The 16,386-nt window shown below is 40.3% G+C and overlaps 2 non-coding genes across 2 annotated transcripts; one reads left to right on the forward strand and one right to left on the reverse strand.

Annotated features, from left to right (window-relative positions):
• Positions 1-1,764: 1,764 nt before the first annotated feature.
• Trnat-ugu (transfer RNA threonine (anticodon UGU)) lies at positions 1,765-1,839 on the reverse strand. The gene has a single exon. It is a non-coding gene; the product is annotated as a tRNA-Thr (tRNA).
• Positions 1,840-2,298: 459 nt separating this feature from the next.
• On the forward strand, positions 2,299-2,373 carry Trnat-ugu (transfer RNA threonine (anticodon UGU)). Its single transcript has one exon. It is a non-coding gene; the product is annotated as a tRNA-Thr (tRNA).
• Positions 2,374-16,386: the final 14,013 nt, after the last annotated feature.

The following is a 16,386-nucleotide window of genomic DNA, read 5'->3' on the forward strand; positions in this document are numbered from 1 at the left end:
TTTTCAACAATTTTCGGTTGTGAAGATGCTAAACACATTGCATAATTTTAACTGTTCTTAAATACTCTTTTTGAGCATTCCTGATTTATTGCTGCAGGTGTTTATTTATTCGTAATTTTATACCTGTCAGTATTTGTATATTCCTAATCTATGATTAACTGAAACCTGGCAGTGTTTTAAGACTATCACATGTTCCGACTGCCGCTGGAGAAGTTTTGCTGGGAAGCCCTTATACATCCTCCATACAGTCCCTCTCTCCCCATGCGATCCCCATACTTATGAAACACTGAAGAAATGCATTTGTGGCAGGCGATATGCTTCGGACACAGAGGTGCACGCCTGGATGCAGTTATGGCTCCTTTGGCTACCGCAAACATTTTTCTGTGAAGGCACTGCCTGTCTTGCTTCACAAAGGAAGAAATGCGCAACAGTTGTGGCGATGATTTTTGAAATAATAAAGAGTTTACTAACGTTTTTCTCATCTATCTCGTTTTCGTTTGTAGTACTAGTAGCTTTATAGATCTGTAGATCTCTTTTTACAAGGGTGTAGGACATGCCAAAGTATTTACAAGCTTAGACCAATTTAAAATAAACTAATTCGTATACACTTATATTTACAGACATCTAGAGACCAATAATTAGATTTACTCGTGGTATACAATGCTTTTTTTTTACAAATAACTTATTAAATAATGTAATGCCACACTGTTCAGTCATATCTCACTATCAGTCACTGCACACACTATACAGACATTGTTTCATAACACTTCACTCACTACACACACACACACACACACACACACACACACACACACACACACTGGTGACCTCAGGGCCATTTTCTGTATCGCAACTTCCCATTTGCTATCCTGAAAAACTGAGTCAGCATCCCTCCACAATGAGTGAGGTGCTGAACTCAGAAAGGGGAAGAGGTGTTAGTATTCTGCCATGCATAGCTTGGGGTTAAGTATTTCTAGAAAGGAAAAAAAAGAAGGAAAGAAAACATAAAGTGAAGGTGTTATGTGGAATGTTGGATATTTTATAATCATTATTATTATTTATTTGTATAACATTTTTTATCAAACCCTTACTCTGTTTTATCTAAGTAATTCTTCAATGTGTAAAAGTGTTGTATAACAGGTACTTTTTGCTGCCTTTTTAAATAAGTGAATTTGGGCAACTTCTGTAATCTCTTTTGCTAATTTATTATACAGCTTTATTCCTTGCTAGAAAATGTTGTTTTGATTTTTTTGTTTATTTTTTCTTGTTAAATGTAAGTTGAGTCCATCTCTTGTTGCATGGTCATGGACAGAGCTGTTTGTGCAGTAATTACCAATGTTATTTTTGATGTGTACAACTGAGTGGTAAATGTATTTACATGGAGCGGTTAAAATTCCCAGTGTTTTGAACAGATCTGTACATTGAGCTCGACTAGTAGTTTTGGTTATTATTCTTATGGCTCTTTTCTGGAGTTTGAAAATCGTGTTCATATTTTGTGCATTTGTTCCCCAAAAAAGAATGCCATAGCAAAGAAATTAGTGTACATATGAATAATACGTAACTAAAAGACTCTGCATGTTACACACTGATGATACGATTCAAAGGGCGTAACATGCTGATAATATATGACGGTAGTATCTGTTCCCTAAAGAACAGTTACCGTGGATGACCATGCAGCTTTGCTAGAAATGAAATGATAATTAAATGGACACCCTAGCTGCAAACAGGCGTTGATGTACTTCATTGGGGTATGTTGAAAATGTGTGCCCCGACCGGGACTCGAACCCGGGATCTCCTGCTTACATGGCAGACGCTCTATCCATCTGAGCCAACGCGGGCACAGAGGATAGTGCGTCTGCAGGGACTTATCCCTTGCATGCTCCCCGTGAGGTCCACATTCCCAACATGTCCACACCACTACATTCGTAGTGCGCCTAATAGATGTTTGCCCATCATACTCATTACTCGTGGCAGATTAATCTACCAAGTCCCGTACGAGTTCGGGCATAGCGTGTGCGTTGGCACAAGAAGGTCAATGGCCGGGAAGCCATATTTTAACTATATATGACGGTAGTATCTGTTCCCGAAAGAACAGTTACCGTGGATGACCATGCAGCTTTGCTAGAAATGAAATGATAATTAAATGGACACCCTAGCTGCAAACAGGCGTTGATGTACTTCATTGGGGACATGTTGAAAATGTGTGCCCCGACCGGGACTCGAACCCGGGATCTCCTGCTTACATCTCACACCGGGAGCGTGCAAGGGATAAGTCCTTGCAGACGCACTATCCTCTGTGCCCGCGGTGGCTCAGATGGATAGAGCGTCTGCCATGTAAGCAGGAGATCCCGGGTTCGAGTCCCGGTCGGGGCACACATTTTCAGCATGTCCCCAATGAAGTACATCAACGCCTGTTTGCAGCTAGGGTGTCCATTTAATTATCATTTCACATGCTGATGCCATTCTGTTTCCAAGTACCTTTGTATGTTCACACCACTTCAACTGAGAATTAATATTCATTCATAGAAATTTTGCATTTGTTACACTCTCTATAGAGGTGCCATCTCCATTTAGTTTAACATTGTCATTTTTCCCCTTCAAACTGAAATTCATGGCATTAGTTTTCTTTATGTTCAATGTCACTTTATTGCTTATCGACAATCATAAACTTCCTTGAGAGTTTCATTTACTTTCTTGACAAGAAATTCTCTTGTTTTCTTGGTGACTATAGTATTGCTGTCATCAGAGAAGAGAATTTTTTCACCATGAGTAACACTTTTGGGAAAGTCATTGATGTATATCAGGAATAGTATTGGTCCTAATATGCTACCTTGTGGAACCCCTATATTAATGTATTTTGATTCTGATAAGTGTTTTACTATATGTTTAGATCTATTTGAAGTATGTGTTATCTCTGCTCTTTGTAGCCTATCTGCTAGGTATGATTGAAACCAGTCATTAGCTACCCTTCCTATTCCTAATGCTTCTAATTTATTTAGTAGCATCTTGTGTTCGATTGTATCAAACGCCTTAGAAAGATCCAAAAATATGCCGGTGACATAGTCATCTCTATCAATAGCATCAGGTACAACTTTTGTGAATTCTACTATGGCTGACTCCATATTTTTGCCATTAAGGATACCAAACTGCGATTCACTTAAAACATTGCATTTATTGGGGTAATTCATTAATCTGTCTTTCGTAATTGCTTCCATTATTTTGAGAATGCTGACAGCAGGCAAATGGGCCAGTAATTTTCAATGTCTTCTGCATTACCTTCCTTAAGCAAAGGTACAACTTTTCCCTGTTTTAAGTGCTCTGGAAATGTCCCTGATGTGAAGGATTCATTTGTTATATTTGTTAAGGGGCCTTGTATAATCCCTATGCATTGTTTAAATACATACACTGGTACTTCATCTACGCCTACTGCCTTTTTTTTCTTTTAGTTTTTGAACAGTTGTATTGACTTCATTCTTTGTGGTTGCAAGTAACAACATTGTATTTAGTTCACGTTATTTACACGTGTTATGTTCGTTTAGGGGAATTTTTGCTGTAACTTCTCTGCAATACTTGAAAAATGCTCGTTTACATAGTTTGCTAAGTGTTGTGAATCATTTATTACCTTATCCCCCCCCCCCCCCGCCTTAGTAGTACGTTCGTTATTTTGCGTATGTTTGCCTCTCCCTGTTTCTTTTTTTATAACATCACAGACTGGTTTGCTTTTATTCTCTGCATTATATGTTATTTTATCATTAAATGACTTTTTTGCAGCAATCAGCCCTTCCTATAGATCTTTTTGTATCTATGATAGAAATTTAAGAACTGTGAATCATTGCGAACCTTTTTCATGGAACTGAGATGTTTAAGTGTTTGGGAGGACTTCTTAATACCTGCTCTTATCCATCTGTTTTTAAGAGACATGCATACTTTTGGAAATGCCTTTCCAAAGTTCAATTTAAACAATGTGGAAAATGTAGAGAATTGCATATTCAAATTGGTTTCCTTGTACCCTTCATCCCAGCTTCCTTTTTCTAGTTCTTTCGAAATATCTTTTTATTTTGATTTCTGATAGATGTCTTTTGTAGGTTTTTTGTATTTTAGGGAATGATTCAATGCCTGATTTTACTGTTGTTATTTGACAGAGATGGTCTGATAGTCCAAGATCTTTTACAGCAACATCAAATTTTTCCCTGTCCATATTTGTGGCTGCATGGTCAATTACTGATGCAGTCATTGTAGTAATCCTAGTTACACTATTGACCAATAGGGACATGCCAAAACTTTGAAGGATGTTTATGAAGGTGCTGCTGGATTCATTTATGACATTAGTGCTGATGTTAATGTCCCTCATAGAATTATATTGACCTTTGTACTTGAGACTTTATCTAGAACGTCGGTTAATTTATTGAAAAAAGTGTCCACACTACCACTGGGAGATCTATACACACATAAAAGATTAATTTCATAGTGATATCAAGCCCTGTTAATTCAATAGCTGATATTTCAAAGTGTTCATCTTCACTTACTATACTGAAGCTGTGTCTTGATTTAAACTGTGTTTCTTTTCTGATATAAATGCATGATCCTCCACGCCTTGAAATAGTGCTGCAGTAAGAGTTTGCCCTTCCATTCAGTGATAATACTACATGTTGGATTTCTGTGCTTCTACACCAGTGCTTAGTAATACAAACTACTCTGCAGTTCAAAGATTGGAGCTCAACTTCTAATAGTTATATTTTATTTTTTATTGATTGCACGTTTTGATGGAGGATTCTTTGTGACATCTGGTACATGTGATATTTGAAGTATTAGAATCTGTCTTGTGAGTGACTGTTTCAGTATTTTTTAAACTGCTGGAGATACTCTTTAGGCAGAGGAACCTGTTGTCTGGATTTATCTTAAAAAGGACCTACTTTTCCTACCTATGACAACAGGTATTTGACCGTGTTTGGCCCGATATCTACCCCTGTACTTTGATGAATCAGTTGTACCAATCTTCGCTTCCCAGTCCTGTTTAGGTTTAGGCCATGCCTAGTGAAACCCCATCTGTTGATAATCCCGACGGGCACCACAGAAACATGAGCAAAGTTTGACTGCCTCTTATACTTTGCCCACCCTGTATTTTACCTTCTTCCGTTACTGCCATTATGAAGTCAACTATTCCTGAATCCTATGGCAGATGTCCTGCTAACCTAGTACTTCTTCTGGTTAAGATGCTCCATAGACCTCTTTCCTTGCCTACTCCCTTTAGCATTTTTTTCATGTTGTACTTTACATGGCCCCTAGATTTTTAATATCCTTCGATAGCACCACATTACAAATGTTTCTAGGACCTTCGTTTTTTGTATTTCCACCTTTTTTTCATTTCTAAAACAACATCTGATATTTGTAGAGCTGTTTTGTCGAAGAAAGCTTTCTTCTTCTGTGCCACTTTGTTATTATCTTCCTTGCATTGGACCTTAAGAGTGATCTTCCTTCCTAGTTCAGAGATATCTTTCACTTCTTCCGCTACTGTGCCGTTCTCCATTTTACTGCCACGTCGGTTTCCTATTTCTCCTCTTCTGAAAGAATGTTTTTATGGGTTGTATTGTTACTGTCTGTAAATTCTGTTAATGACTTATATAATTTGTGCTGTCAACCTAGCTTCTCAATGAACAATCGTTCTCTCATTTTTGTACTAGTACTGCACTGAAATTATCAATTGTTATCTTGTGATGCATATTTTAGTGAATAGTTTCGAAGTAGTGCCTTCAGGTTTTTTTTTTAAAATCAAGATTAGCCCTTGTGTTTGACATTGTTTTTGTATCTTTCTGTCTTATTATAGACATCATCATCATCATCATCCTGTTCTGCCTGATGGCAAGATAGTAACACCTTTGCTATCTCTATCTGATCCTGTTCCAGGGGAACGGCTTCATAATCTGTTACCTTCCTCTTTTCACTTCATATGGCATTTTTTCCGTCTCCCTCTTATTTTTATCTGTCCCTTATCTTTTCCTTCGGTATCTGTCGTTAAAGTTCCTTTCTTCGCAGTCTGATATCCTCTTCGTAACCAGCTTTAGAAGAGTTCGTTGCTTCTCTACCCCTTCCATTACTTCACTGTTTCGTCCCAAATTCAATTTTCTCTGTTTCTCTCTTATCTGAGTGAAGCATTTCACCAACGTCTTCCCTAACGCGAACCCTCTTTTGTTGGATAATAAGCCTTCATTATCATGTCTTGATACATGTGGTAAATAGAGTTGGTGAAAGACAAAAACCCTATCTTAACCTTCTTCCGATATCACACCAGTCTGTCTTCCCATTTCTTAGCTTCATGGCTACTTTCTGCCGTGTGTGTAACTTCCTATTACTCTCCTGCGCTTCCAGTTTCACCTTCTCCAATTGCAGAATCTCCAACATCTTGCTCATTTCACTGAGTCAAAGACATTTCATAGATACATGAATCACAAACTCTTTCCTTTTCCTCTAATTAGTCCAGTAGCGTCTCTTGTACCACTCCCTTTCCTGTAACCGGATTGCACTTCCTATATGTTTTCTACCATTGTACCTACTAATTTAAGATTCAATCACCTTTCTTTGGGCAGCATGATAGATTACACTTCTTGTGCAGTATTTCTTTTTTTAAATTTTGGTACACCATGTTCTGGGAATTGGAAACATCAGTATCTTGACAAATTCTTATGGCCATTTACCACTTTCGTATATCGCATTGCTTAAAAGTGTATTTCCGCTCTGCTTTTTTCATCCACACACGAAATAACTCTAGAGAAATGCCATCCAATCCAGCAGGTTTACTCTCTTCATTTCCTTTATCGCTTCAGAAGTCAGAACTGAAGTTTCTTCTTCCCTTTCTTCTACGTCGTCTTCCATCTCAAACATTAGATTTGCTTTCTCCTTCGCTCTTTATAAGACGTCCTTATAACCGTTACATCTCTTTCTTTCTTGTTGCTTCTTGTTCAGTATCTTATCATTTTCATCCTCAGTTGCTCTTCCTGTACGGTTCATTGTCCATTTATTTGAAGTTACCGGCCGAACCTTCTTTTAAAGTAGGTCATATTGTCCTTTTCTCTCTTAGTCATCCACATCATCATATTCTTGTTTTAATCCCTGCTCCCTTACCCTTCGGTCCCCCTTCTCAACTGATTATTTAGTCCTTTGCACGTTGAACGAATATTCTCCTCTTCTTTGTTTTTAAATATTTTTCTTTACTATGAACGTCATTGTCCATGGTTTCTTCACTCTATTTCCTTGAAAGTATCCTATTTCTTATTCTTTTGTTTTGATTACAATACTGTTGCTTTTTGTCCATCTGACTTATGACAACAGCAGTTGAGTCCCATAGTGCTCAGAGCCATTTTGTCCATCTCTCCACTATTTATTCCTTTCTTCTTCTGATTTCTTTTTAAGTTTTGCCTGTCTTCTCTCTCATTGTTTTCTTCCGTTTTTCTTTCTGTGTTTTCACTTTACATGCTTTCTTCACATTTTTTCAGTGTTACGCTCCTGAAAGTCCATTAGAGTTTTCCACTGCCTTCCTGTAGCTATTATGAGCGAAAATGTAATCTGTCTGGTATGTAACTCTTTCTGCGGGTGAGATCCATATACACTCATTAGCCAGAACATTGACCACCGATCCACTATCGATGTAAACTCATTTAGGCGATAGCAGCGCCACCTAGCAATGGGTGGCTGCTAGTCACACACACGCACGCTGTATGTAGTACTAATGAGCGTGCTGTCCGTGTGTAGGGTGATGAAGGCGTGAGATCTGTCTGAGTTTCACTGAGCACACATTGTGAGGCTCGGAGCCCCGTCACGAGCATTTCGCAAACTGCACGACTTGTCGGGTGTTCGAGGAGTGTTGTGGTGAGTGTCTTCAACAAGCGGCGAAACCAATTTGAAAACATGTCCAGGCGTCGTGGGGTTCACGCCCCTCATTACAGATGGCTGGTCAGATTGGTTAAAGAGGATACGCGGGGAACTGTAGCAGAACTAACATCAAACTTTAATGCTGGGCAGAGTACAAACGTGTCTGAACACACAGTGCACCGAACACTCCTAATTATGGGCCTCCACAGCCGACGACTCATGAATGTGCCAAAGTTAACACTAAGACATCGGCAACTACGACTGAAATAGACACACGACCATCGCCACTGGACGTTGACGCCATGGCAGAGCGCTGCATGATCTAATGAATTCCAATACCTTCTTCATCATGCCGATGGGAGGGCGTGAATCCATCGTCTTCCGGGGGAATAGCTCCTTGACACCTGTATTATGGGATGGAGACAAGTTGGCGGCGGCTCAGTTATGCTCGGGGGGGGGGGGGGGGGGGAGTCACGTGGGGATCCATGGGTCAAGTGGACCAAGGCACCAGGACGGCCAAGGACTATCGTACACTGGTTACTGACTTACTCATACAATAGCGACGTTCTTCTTTTCAACATACATTCACTGTGGGCAGGTACGTACAACGTGTTCCAGATCTTCAGCACCAAAATTATGCAAGTGCTAGAGGATCCTAAACTGGATATTTTGTGTTGATGAGCTAATGGTCGGAAATAAATATTTATTTTTTGTTAACGTACAGAACTTACACCTTATGCCAACAACTGAAGCTTATGTCGCTTCTTGCAAGTGACGACCACCAGTCTCAATTCATGCATGTCACCGTATTCCATTAACAGTGATGAAACGTTGTCTCAAAATCAATTTTCCGTATTGCTTGCAAACGCAGTTAATGACAAGAGCGTAACAGCTGTTGCACCAGTACTCCACGCATTGTACACTTCTAAGTACGCATTTCACGAACGACTTGACAGACATCTGTTAATGAAAATTTTCCTCCGTTGTCTAGAATCATGCTGTCAGATTCTACCGCTCGAACATATCTTTCTCCAGAAGACTGCCCAACTCTCTGTGGCTTGAATGACCTAATTTCTCGTATTTTGTATACACGGTGATAATTTTCTCCATTTAAGATGACACCATTTGCAAAATTTTTCTATGCGCATTCGTTCGGATTTCCGGGCATTGTATCGTGTTTATTGCAGTTGAAATGGGTGCCTGCTAGTTACTCTAGGTGTTACCACTCATGAATTATAAACACTTGTAGACTGCACCGTATAAACATCACAAACGAGTTTTTCTCGTGTATCGTTACGAATGTCGATATCAATAGTTTCTTTTTAAACATAAGCAGCATAATCTGGTTTCATCCATATTTTATCGCTGTGGATTTGACTGTATTCAAGGCAGGCGAAGTTCTTCAGTCACAAAAATTAGTGTTTTTTTTTTTTTTTTTTTTTTTTTTTTTTAAACACACGATTCATTTCAGACATTAGGCGTCCATCTTCGGGTGCAGATCGTTTAACACATTACTCACGTGTGCTCTTGAGCGACGTGAAGCGAAATGTACATTCCAGTTTTGAGAAGGTTAGATGTTAACTTTCGAAATTCATGAATCAAACAACGGAAATTAAGGCGAATGACAGTGGAAAAGGTAACAAAAGATCCAGAGGAAAGTGTTTAACGATATAGTATAAGCTTCCTTGCTTCGTGTGTCATATGGTATTTTGCTTCCAAGGTAGCAGAATTCCTCCACATCATCTAATTCGTGCTCACCAATTTTGATGTTAATTTTATTGCTAACCTCATTTCTGGTACTCCTCATTACTTTCGTCTTTCTTTAGTTTACTCTCAGTCTATTCTCTGTACCCATTAGACTGTTCATTTCATTCAACCGATGCTGTAAGTCTTCTGCACGTGCACTGAGGATAGCACTGTCGATTTTCCCATTCCGTAACTGCAAATTAAGTCACTCAATGCGCACACTTTTTAATACATTTCAAAGCACTTCACGGATACCAAAGATGATGCCAACTATGTAGTGTCCCATATCAGAACTATAAAATAATATGACGTACTCGTATGTAAGTTACGAAATTTACAGTAACTGTTAAAAATTACTAAAGTAACAAGGACAGGTGAAATCAGCCTGTTTATTTAACACTGGTTGTGATTTTATTTAGGTGAATTTCCATCTGCTGTAACAGGCCTAGAGTCTTATCATTGGGTGCATGGTGGAACACTAAGAAATTGTTTTCTGTCTTGTTGATGTTGTTGTTGTGGTCTTCAGTCCAGAGACTGGTTTGATGCAGTTCTCCATGATACTCTATCCTGTGCAAGCTTCTTCATCTCCCAGTACCTACTGCAACCTACATCCTTCTGAATCTGTTTTGTGTATTCATCTCTTGGTCTCCCTCTACGATTTTTACCCTCCACGCTGCCCTCAAATGCTAAATTTGTGATCCCTTGATGCCTCAGAATATGCCCTACCAACCGATCCCTTCTTCTAGTCAATTTGTGCCACAAATTTCTCTTCTCTCCAATTCTATTCAATACCTCCTCATTAGTTATGTGATCTACCCATCTAATCTTCAGCATTCTTCTGTAGCACCACATTTCAAAAGCTTCTATTCTCTTCTTGTCCAAACTATTTATCGTCCATGTTTCACTTCCATACATGGCTACACTCCATACAAATACTTTCAGAAACGACTTCCTGACACTTAAATCTATACTCGATATGTGTTTAGTTTCGACCATATGCTGTGCAATTACTGATTTTTCGAAGTAGTTGTGTCTGAAACCATTCACGTGTTCTTGGAACAGGGGTTTGAAACTTCTGTCTGTTTTCACGACACAGTACGCTAGACGACCTCGACATGATATTTTACGAATCCAATTTTGCCGAATTTTTTTCGGAATCTGCTTCTTCTTCTTCTTCTCATTCTTCTTATGTCCTCAGTTATTTGCCGGATGTATTCCAAAACTCTTGTCTTCGTCTACAGTTTTTTCCCTCTACTCTTCCCTCTAGTATCATGGAGATTATTCGTTGATGTCGTAACAGATGTCCTATCATTCTGACCCATCTTCTTGTCACTGTTTCTCGTATGTTCGTTTCCTCGCTGATTCTGCAGAGAACCTCCTCATTCATTACCCTATCAGTCCACCTAATTTTCAACATCATCTTCGATTCTCTTACTTTTCGTTTTGTCACATTCAATGGTTCACTGCCGTACAGTGCTGTGCAGCAAATGTACATTCTCAGAAATTTCTTCCTCAAGTTAAGGTCAATGTTTGACACTAGTAAACATCTTTTGTGCAGGAATGTCCTCATCACCAGCGCAGGTATGCTATTTATGTCCTTCTTGCTTCGTCCGTCATGTATTATTTTGTTTCCAAGGGAGCAGAATTTCTCCACTTCACCTACTTCGCAGTCACCAATTTTTATTGTATCGTTAATCTCGTTTCTGCTATTCCTCACTCCTTCCGTCTTTCTTCAGTTTACTGTCACTCCGTTCTCTGAATTCATTATACTTCATTCCCTTCAACCGATCCTGTAATTCATCTGTACTTTTACTAAGGAGAGCACTGTCATTAGCGAAGCTTATCACTGATGTCCTTTCACCCTGCATTTTAAACCTACTTTCGACCTTCCTTTTGTTTCCGACGCAGATTGAACAGTAGAGAGGAAAGACTGTGAGTCGACGGCCTGTTTTGAGCCTTTCTCCACACATTGTACCCAATTTCCATACTGAATTTGCATATGAGATTCTTTTGCTTCATTTACTTTCCGATACAGTTTACACTTGTCGACTTTTTACCTGTATTGCACGCTGACGGCATGGGTGGTTAGGAGATAGTGTGTTGCAATGATGGTGGCCCACTCCTCTGTACCTAATCTAACATTTCATTTCAGTAGTAGTATCACCCTTAAGTGCATGTGGCCTTGAACAGGGGAATTCCTTTTCTTTGTGGCGAAAACAGGTGAAACGTTCGGACCGTCTTGAAGAGCTGCCAGTTACTCATATTGCATGCCTCATGCTAGTTAACTGCACGGACAGTCGGGCGAGCCTTTCAGGGATTACCCATCTGGTTCATCTTCCGCATACAAGGAGCGGCAGAACGGAAGCTGTGTCCTCAACAGCAGAACAGGAAACCACTGGTGGAACGGGTGAGAACTATGCTTGTTAGTAAACTTTTGGTGGAGACCTAAGCTGTCCATTTGCACTTACCCTGCTGTGTGTTATCTCCAGACACGGTTCCTCAAGCAAAATCACTGCAAATTTTCAAACTTTTCAGACTTTGTCCTTATTTGTGCGGAGCCCAACAAAGTTTCCAGAATTTCCGATAAACAAGTCTGCACATGGGATGAGGCGACATTCCTTTCCTATTTCCTTACACACATATACCATTGGCGGGTATACCTTTAATTTTATAGTGGGAGCTAGTGAACGGGCTTCCAGACACCTCGTGGAAGAGCGTTTAGGTCCTTTCTGGGACTGGCTAGAAATGACTATGCTGGGTGCCGTTCTGAGGTCTGAAGAAAAACTATGAAAAATGTGATATCGACATTCGAATTCTGATTCGAACTTCTGCTTGGTGATGCTACTCTGGACTCTGCAATGGTACATGTTTTTCATTGACTTCGGCCTTCCACCAACTCACCGAAGTTTCACTTTGAACTTACGAGCATCTACAATGAGTATTCAAGAGAATGATGAAATCGGCAATCAGCCATGACATCGCATCGGCTCAGTCGAGGAACAGTTAGCAGCGGCAGTTCGGGGCACCGTACATTGTCTGCAACCGCCTCAGTCATACCCTCGACTTCGGGAATCGCGATATAGTGAGGCGAGAGGGATTCATTCCTGGTTTCTATTTTTTAGTCTTCCTAACTTGATCTACGCACTTCTCGCGTTGGTATGCAAGTTTTTCTGTAGTCTACTTCTTGCTTCAAAAGTTATATTTTCCATAACCAATCATGTTTTATTCCGTTATCGAGTTAATTTATTGGAGCTCACCCGTCGGTTGTGTAATTATGTATTTTTACAATCACGGTTGAAAACGTATGTATGTCCTTTATGTGTGTGGGTACCATCTCAATCGTAATTGTGCAGCAACTTGATGTTGGCGACCACCAAAAAACATTAATTTTCTTATCGTTGTTCTATTTTAATTATGTAAAGTCATTCTCAAATTGTTTATGTCCGCGACATTAACATGTCCTGATTACTTACACATCTTTTTTGAAAAAATATTGCTTTACTAGGTCAAACTCTGTCATTCGGCAACCATTGAAGTATATTATTCAGCTGAAATGACCAGGTCCTCCAAACATAAACAGTAGGGTGGCCCCCTGAGGAGTTCAGGAGTTTATCAAATAATGTTTCCCGACGTGCACGGCAGTTGATTTTTCAAGTAGGCTGATAGATTCATGGGGCTAATCTATCATTTTACATGATCTGGGGTGACAGATTCAGCATTAGTCTAATCTGCGTACCCATGGAGCCCCTGATGCGCAACAGGTCGTGTTCACAGCACACCCGGCTTTTGATAACTGCATCTCTTCTTATACGCTTTTTAATCGGAGCACTGTGTTATTAGTCTTCTAGTCTTATTCTTCTCTCTTGTTTCTTGTGCATATTGTATATTACTCGTCTTTCTCTATAGCTTATTTCTACTTTTCTCAGAATTTCATGTTGTCGAACGCTTTTTATGGATCGACAAATCCTATGAGTGTGTCTTGACTTTTCTTCAGTCTTGCTTACATTCTCAAGACCAACTTGAAAATTGCTTCTCTGGTTCATTTTCCTTTCCTCAAGATAAACTGACCATCATATAACTGATATTCAGTTTTCTTTTCCTTTCTTCTGTGTGTTATTTTTGTCAACTTCTTGGGTGCATGAGCTGTTAAGCACACTGTGCGGTGGTTTTCGCACTTATCTGCCCTTGCTATCTGCGGTATTGCGTGGATAATACTTTCAGAAAGTCTGATGGTACGTCGCCATCTTGAATATACGTTTGGTTACCACCTCCTTCAGTGAAATTAGAAACTCCTATTGAATGTCACATATCCCTCCTGCCTTATTTGATCTCAAGTGTTTCAGAGCTCTTTTACAGTCTTTCTCTAATACTCGATCCCCTATGTCATCCATATCGACTTCAATTGCTTCTCTTATCACGTCATCAGACAAGTCAAGAGTCCTTCAATGTACTCTTTCCACTTATCCGCTCTTACTTTTGCGTTCAACAGCGGAATTACACTGCACTTTTAAACTTGCTCCACTGCTTTTAATTTGAGCGAAGGTTGTTTTGATTTTTCTCTGTATGCTAAGTTAGGCCACCCTTTTTCTATTTCTTCACATCTTTCCTGTAGCCATTTTGCCTTGGTTGTCCTGCACTTGATAGTTATTTCATTCCCAGGGGATTTATATTGCTGTATTACTGTCTTTCCCTGAACATATTTGCACTTCCTTCTTTCGTCGATTCGTTGAAGTATTTCTTCTGTTACCCAAAGTTTTTTCGCAGTTACCTTCTTGTGCCTATGTTGATCTGTCAAACATCTTTGATTGCAATTTTTAGATACATCTACTCTTCAACTAAACCACCCAATCCGGTATTCCTTAACGGTGTATCCACATCCTCAGCGAACTTCAAACGAGTCTCACGTCTTCCACACTGATTCTTCTGGAAGATTCTTTTAAACTTGAGTGTACTCTTCATCAGTACTGATTCTATATCTGCGCCTGGATACGCCTAACAACCCAGTATCTATTTTCGGGAACTCTCTCTGACCGTGATGTAATCCAGCTAAGCCATCCCGCAACTCTGGGTCTTTTTCTAATATACTTCCTCCTCTTGTCGTTCTTGAACGTAGTATGCGCTGTTACATTCTGAAATTTATCTCAGAAGTCAATTAGTCTTTCCTCTCTCTCGTTCCTAATGCCAATCGTATATTCTCCCATAGCTGTTTTCTTTTTCTATTCGTTACCTTACAACCGCGTTCCAGTCCCCATGATAATTAGATTTTCATCACCCTTTACATACTGAAATACTCGTTCGAAATCCTCTCATACTTCCTGTATCTCTAAATCTGCTGCTTGCTATGTTGACATGTGTTAAACCTTTACTATCGTTACTGACGATTCTGGTGGGAAAACCTCTATAACTGCACTGCTCACAGTAGCTGACCCTCTAACTCACTTTCGTATTCATAACGAATCCTACTCCCGTTATACTACTTTCTGATACTGTTGATATTACACTATGTTCCTTACCTTCACTCCATTCCATTTCACTTCACTAACGCGCACTATATCTACACTAACAGAAACAAATCGCAACACCAAGAAAGAATTGAGCAACATAAACGGTACTTAGCATGTTTCTACAACTGAAATATGAAGACTATTCACATTTCGCGGCAGTTGCATAAGAGAGGCGCTAGTAGCACCACTATGAGGATACAAATCAGGTTTGCTTTACATACTCGCCGTAACGGACGTGAACGTTAGTTACCTTTGAGATTGGACATTGTGAACTGATGATAGTCAAGTATGCATTTATGGCGGCAAAGACGCTATTATCAGCACCTCACTGAGATTGAACGAGTTCGTGTAATGGGGCTACGAGAAGCGATGTTGCAGAAAGACTTGGCAGGAATGTAGCCACTGTACGTGATTGCTGACAGCGGTGGTCGCGAGAATGTATGTTCGCAAGAAGAAAGGGGTTCGGACGGCCAGATGGCACTAAGAAAAAAAAAGTGTGTGAAATCTTATGGGACTTAACTGCTAAGGTCATCAGTCCCTAAGCCTACACACTACTGAAACTAAGTTATCCTAAGGACAAACACATGCACCCATACCCGAGGGAGGACTCGAACCTCCGCTGGGACCAGTCGCACAGACCATGACTGCAGCGCCTTAGACCGCTCGGCTAATCCATGGCACTACCGAGAGTGAACACTATGTGTTTGGCGTATTGGTCTGGCGCACCGTACTGCATCTGCAGCAGCAATATGAGCAGCGGTTGGCACAACGAACTGTTACAAATCGGTTACTTTCAGGATAGTTCCGACCCAGACGCTCTGTAGTGTCCATTCCACTGACCCAAACCACCTCCTTTCCCAACTTCAGTGGTATCAAGGGAGAGCTCACTGGAGGGCAGAGTGGAGAGGTCTGTTGTGTTTTCTGGTGCGTTCTGCCTCGGTGCCAGTGATGATCAAGAGTTGGTTAGAAGGAGGCCAGTTGAGGGCTTGCAACCAACCTGTGCGTACGCTGGACCTATACCTCGAGTTACGGGCAGGGGTGCGATTTCGTGTGACAGCAAGAGCACTCTCGTCGTTATCCTACGCACCCTGACTGCAAAACTGTGCCTGAATCTGGTGATTCGTACTGCTGTGCAGCCGCTCATGGACAGCATTCCAAGGCGTGATTTCGAACAGGATGACGCTCTCCTACATACCGCTGTTATAACCAGACGTTCTCTGCAGAGTGTCGACAGGTTACCTTGGTCTGTTCGATCACCAGACCTGTGTCC

This window comes from Schistocerca cancellata, chromosome 1 (genome assembly GCF_023864275.1).
Source record: "Schistocerca cancellata isolate TAMUIC-IGC-003103 chromosome 1, iqSchCanc2.1, whole genome shotgun sequence".
Lineage (NCBI taxonomy): Eukaryota > Metazoa > Arthropoda > Insecta > Orthoptera > Acrididae > Schistocerca > Schistocerca cancellata.